The sequence below is a fragment of the Oncorhynchus nerka genome, linkage group LG7, assembly GCF_034236695.1.
Source record: "Oncorhynchus nerka isolate Pitt River linkage group LG7, Oner_Uvic_2.0, whole genome shotgun sequence".
Lineage (NCBI taxonomy): Eukaryota > Metazoa > Chordata > Actinopteri > Salmoniformes > Salmonidae > Oncorhynchus > Oncorhynchus nerka.
Window position 1 is genome coordinate 91,257,098 of NC_088402.1, and position 6,000 is coordinate 91,263,097.

The 6,000-nt window shown below is 50.7% G+C and overlaps 1 protein-coding gene across 2 annotated transcripts in view; it reads right to left on the reverse strand.

Moving 5' to 3' along the window:
* LOC115125462 (regulator of G-protein signaling 17-like) overlaps positions 1-6,000 on the reverse strand; it is a 148,465-nt gene that overhangs the window by 2,240 nt on the left and 140,225 nt on the right. The window lies entirely within an intron of this gene.

Here is a 6,000-nt window from a genome sequence, read left to right on the forward strand (position 1 = left end):
ACTGAATTTGTACTCGATGCTATTTACAACTCAGTGGGTTTCTATAGGGGCATGTTGTGGTAGTACAGTATATACACTACATGGACAAAAGTATGTGGACACCTACTCGTCCAACATCTCGTTCCAAAATCAGCATTAATATGGAGTTGATCCCCCCTCCCTTAGCTGCTATAACAGCCTCCACTCTTCTGGGAAGGCTTTCCACTAGATGTTGGAACATTGCTGCTATAACAGCCTCCACTCTTCTGGGAAGGCTTTCCACTAGATGTTGGAACATTGCTGCTATAACAGCCTCCACTCTTCTGGGAAGGCTTTCCACTAGATGTTGGAACATTGCTGCTATAACAGCCTCCACTCTTCTGGGAAGGCTTTCCACTAGATGTTGGGACATTGCTGCTATAACAGCCTCCACTCTTCTGGGAAGGCTTTCCACTAGATGTTGGAACATTGCTGCTATAACAGCCTCCACTCTTCTGGGAAGGCTTTCCACTAGATGTTGGAACATTGCTGCTACAACAGCCTCCACTCTTCTGGGAAGGCTTTCCACTAGATGTTGGGACATTGCTGCTATAACAGCCTCCACTCTTCTGGGAAGGCTTTCCACTAGATGTTGGAACATTGCTGCTATAACAGCCTCCACTCTTCTGGGAAGGCTTTCCACTAGATGTTGGAACATTGCTGCTATAACAGCCTCCACTCTTCTGGGAAGGCTTTCCACTAGATGTTGGAACATTGCTGCTATAACAGCCTCCACTCTTCTGGGAAGGCTTTCCACTAGATGTTGGGACATTGCTGCTATAACAGCCTCCACTCTTCTGGGAAGGCTTTCCACTAGATGTTGAACATTGCTGCTATAACAGCCTCCACTCTTCTGGGAAGGCTTTCCACTAGATGTTGGAACATTGCTGCTATAACAGCCTCCACTCTTCTGGGAAGGCTTTCCACTAGATGTTGGGACATTGCTGCTATAACAGCCTCCACTCTTCTGGGAAGGCTTTCCACTAGATGTTGGAACATTGCTGCTATAACAGCCTCCACTCTTCTGGGAAGGCTTTCCACTAGATGTTGGGACATTGCTGCTATAACAGCCTCCACTCTTCTGGGAAGGCTTTCCACTAGATGTTGGAACATTGCTGCTATAACTGCCTCCACTCTTCTGGGAAGGCTTTCCACTAGATGTTGGGACATTGCTGCTATAACAGCATCCACTCTTCTGGGAAGGCTTTCCACTAGATGTTGGAACATTGCTGCTATAACTGCCTCCACTCTTCTGGGAAGGCTTGCTACTAGATGTTTGCTTGCTACTAGATGTTGGAACATTGCTGCTATAACAGCCTCCACTCTTCTGGGAAGGCTTTCCACTAGATGTTGGATCATTGCTGTTATAACAGCCTCCACTCTTCTGGGAAGGCTTTCCACTAGATGTTGGAATATTGCTGCAGGGGACTTGCTTCCATTCAGCCATAAGAGCATTAGTGAAGTCAGGTGCTGATGTTGGGCGATTAGCGCTGGCTCGCAGTCAGCGTTCCAATTCATCCCAAAGGTGTTCAATGTGGTTGAGGTCAGAGGTCTGTGCAGGCCAGTCAAGTTCTTCCACACAGTTCTCGACAAACCATTTCTGCATGGACCTCGCTTCGTGTCATGCTGAAACAGGAAAGCATTTTCCCCAAACTGTTGCCACAAAGTTGGAAGCACAGAATTGTCTAGAATGTCATTGTATGCTGTAACATTAAGATACCTCTCTGACTAGGAGACTGGCTGAGTGGTGGTGGTATCTCTCTGACTAGGAGACTGGCTGAGTGGTGGTGGTATCTCTCTGACTAGGAGACTGGCTGAGTGGTGGTGGTATCTCTCTGACTAGGAGACTGGCTGAGTGGTGGAGGTATCTCTCTGACTAGGAGACTGGCTGAGTGGTGGTGGTATCTCTCTGACTAGGAGACTGGCTGAGTGGTGGTGGTATCTCTCTGACTAGGAGACTTGCTGAGTGGTGGTGGTATCTCTCTGACTAGGAGACTGGCTGAGTGGTGGAGGTATCTCTCTGACTAGGAGACTGGCTGAGTGGTGGTGGTATATCTCTGACTAGGAGACTGGATGAGTGGTGGTGGTATCTCTCTGACTAGGAGACTGGCTGAGTGGTGGTGGTATCTCTCTGTTCTACTCTCTGACTAGGAGACTGGCTGAGTGGTGGTGGTATCTCTCTGTTCTACTCTCTGACTAGGAGACTGGCTGAGTGGTGGTGGTATCTCTCTGACTAGGAGACTGGCTGAGTGGTGGTGGTATCTCTCTGACTAGGAGACTGGCTGAGTGGTGGTGGTATCTCTCTGTTCTACTCTCTGACTAGGAGACTGGCTGAGTGGTGGTGGTATCTCTCTGTTCTACTCTCTGACTAGGAGACTGGCTGAGTGGTGGTGGTATCTCTCTGACTAGGAGACTGGCTGAGTGGTGGTGGTATCTCTCTGTTCTACTCTCTGACTAGGAGACTGGCTGAGTGGTGGTGGTATCTCTCTGTTCTACTCTCTGACTAGGAGACTGGCTGAGTGGTGGTGGTATCTCTCTGTTCTACTCTCTGACTAGGAGACTGGCTGAGTGGTGGTGGTGGTATCTCTCTGTTCTACTCTCTGACTAGGAGACTGGCTGAGTGGTGGAGGTATCTCTCTGACTAGGAGACTGGCTGAGTGGTGGTGGTATCTCTCTGACTAGGAGACTGGCTGAGTGGTGGTGGTATCTCTCTGACTAGGAGACTGGCTGAGTGGTGGTGGTATCTCTCTGACTGGCTGGTGGGAAAAGGCTGGTCCTCATCCTTGACATCTCCCACATCGTTGCGCTGGTGCCTATTTATATCCCAGGCTGCAGGAGGGGAGGGGCGTCAGGGGGAGGGGCGTCAGGGGGAGGGGCGTCATGGGGGAGGGGCGTCAGGAGGGGAGGGGCGTCAGGAGGGGAGGGGCGTCATGGGGGGAGGGGCGTCAGGAGGGAGGGGCGTCAGGAGGGGAGGGGCGTCAGGAGGTCAGAGGGGCGTCAGGAGGGGAGGGGCGTCAGGAGGGGAGGGGCGTCAGGGGGAGGGGCGTCAGGAGGGGAGGGGCGTCAGGGGGAGGGGCGTCAGGAGGGGAGGGGCGTCAGGGGCAGTGCGAGTGTGTTTGGGAGAGGTCGAGAATGGGATGCCAGAGGGCAGCGATTTATAGTTTCCTGTAGACAACTTTTATAACACTGTGAGAAAGCGAGGAGAGTAGCCTTGGCTTGTGAGAGACGGACACCCCCTGGACAGGACACCCCCTGGACAGGACACTAGTCTGTCTCCTGTTTCTGTAGTGAGACAGCTTGATGTACCAGGACACCCCCTGGACAGGACACTAGTCTATCTCCTGTTACTGTAGTGAGACAGCTTGATGTACCAGGACACCCCCTGGACAGGACACTAGTCTATCTCCTGTTACTGTAGTGAGACAGCTTGATGTACCAGGACACCCCCTGGACAGGACACTAGTCTGTCTCCTGTTACTGTAGTGAGACAGCTTGATGTACAGGACACCGCCTGGACAGGACACTAGTCTGTCTCCTGTTTCTGTAGTGAGACAGCTTGATGTACCAGGACACCCCCTGGACAGGACACTAGTCTATCTCCTGTAACTGTAGTGAGACAGCTTGATGTACCAGGACACCCCCTGGACAGGACACTAGTCTATCTCCTGTTACTGTAGTGAGACAGCTTGATGTACCAGGACACCCCCTGGACAGGACACTAGTCTATCTCCTGTTTCTGTAGTGAGACAGCTTGATGTACCAGGACACCCCCTGGACAGGACACTTGTCTATCTCCTGTTTCTGTAGTGAGACAGCTTGATGTACCAGGACACCCCCTGGACAGGACACTAGTCTGTCTCCTGTTACTGTAGTGAGACAGCTTGATGTACAGGACACCGCCTGGACAGGACACTAGTCTGTCTCCTGTTTCTGTAGTGAGACAGCTTGATGTACCAGGACACCGCCTGGACAGGACACTAGTCTGTCTCCTGTTTCTGTAGTGAGACAGCTTGATGTACCAGGGGGGACACTAACCAATGTCAGGGGGGACACTAACCAATGTCAGGGGGACACTAACTAATGTCAGGGGGACACTAACTAATGTCAGGGGGACACTAACTAATGTCAGGGGGACACTAACTAATGTCACGGGGACACTAACTAATGTCAGGGGGACACTAACCAATGTCAGGGGGACACTAACCAATGTCTGGGGGACACTAACTAATGTCAGGGGGACACTAACTAATGTCAGGGGGACACTAACTAATGTCAGGGGGACACTAACTAATGTCACGGGGGACACTAACTAATGTCAGGGGGACACTAACCAATGTCAGGGGGACACTAACTAATGTCAGGGGGACACTAACCAATGTCAGGGGGACACTAACTAATGTCAGGGGGACACTAACTAATGTCAGGGGGACACTAACCAATGTCAGGGGGACACTAACTAATCTCAGGGGGACACTAACCAATGTCAGGGGGACACTAACTAATGTCAGGGGGACACTAACCAATGTCAGGGGGACACTAACTAATGTCAGGGGGACACTAACTAATGTCAGGGGGACACTAACCACAAGGCCACTGAGTTGGTCAAGAGAAATAGAGAGAAGGGGTCTTAAAGTCAGGGAGGAGAGGGGGAGAGGAGGAGAGGTAGATGATTTAGAGAAAAGGTGTGTGTGTGTGTGCGTGTGAGAGTGTGTGTGGGTGTGTGTCTGTTGGTGTGTGTGTGAAGTGGGAGGTAAAGGATGTTTTAGGAGAAAAGGAGGACAGGAAAAATACCTTCCCAGTGCCAGGAGGAGGAGAAGAGAGGAGAGGAGAGGAGAGGAGAGGAGAGGAGAGGAGAGGAGAGGAGAGGAGAGGGATCGGGAGGAGGAGGAGAGGAGGTGCGGAGAGGAGAGAGGGATCAGGAAGAGGAGGAGAGGAGAGGGGAAGAAGAGGAGGAGAGGATAGGATAGTGATCAGGAGGAGGACGAGAGGAGAGGAGAGGAGGAGAGGAAAGGAAAAGAGAGGAATCAGGAGGAGGAGGAGAGGAGAGGAGTGGAGAGGAGAGAGGGATCTGGAGGAGGAAGAGGAGGAGAGGATAGGATAGGGATCAGGAGGAGAAGAGGAAGAGAAGAGCGGAGAGGAGAGAGGGATCAGGAAGAGAGGAGAGGGGAGGAAGAGGAGGAGAGGAGAGTGATCAGGAGGAGGAGAGGAGAGGAGGAGAGAAGAGGAAAGGAGAGGAGAGGAGAGGAAATGAGAGGGGATCAGGAGGAGGGAGAGGAGGAGAGGAGAGGAGGAGAGGAGAGGAGAGGAAAGGGATCAGGAGGAGGAGAGGAGGAGATCATTTAACATGTTACTGCAGTGGGCTAAATCAGGGTCACACAGAGTGTTTCTTGGTAGTATTAAACAAATCTCTTTTGAAACACAAGTAGACACCTCAAACACATGATCATGGGCTTAACAAAAATAAGAGACCTGTACCATGTCAGATATAGAGTTGAAATGTATTACATTTTGAGTTTGCATCCCAATATTACACTTCATAGACAGTCACAAAAGACTGAAAAATATATATTTTTAAAACGTTTGACACACCAGATTATCGGATTTTTATTTTATTTTTAAAGTTGATTAATTATGAAATTCCAACCAAGAGGTCATTTAACTGCAGGAAAGGAAAGATAGAGCAGATCTCACCATTGAGGAGAGAGAGAGAGAGAGAGGGATGAAGGTTCGATTTTAAAGAGTGCAGGAGATGTGTCTAACAGAGAGGAAGGGGGAGGACAGAGTGACAAGGGGATGATGTTGGAGAAAAGAGAGAGAGAGGGATGAGAGGGGAGAATGGTGGGCTATAGCCAAGCTCTGAGTGGGGCCAGGGGCCTGATGCGATTTCCCCCTCTACCTCTCTCTCGCCCTTGCTCTCGTCTCTCATTCTCCCTTTCTCTCTCCTCTCTCCCTTTCTCTCTTTTTCTCCCACCCTTTCTCTCT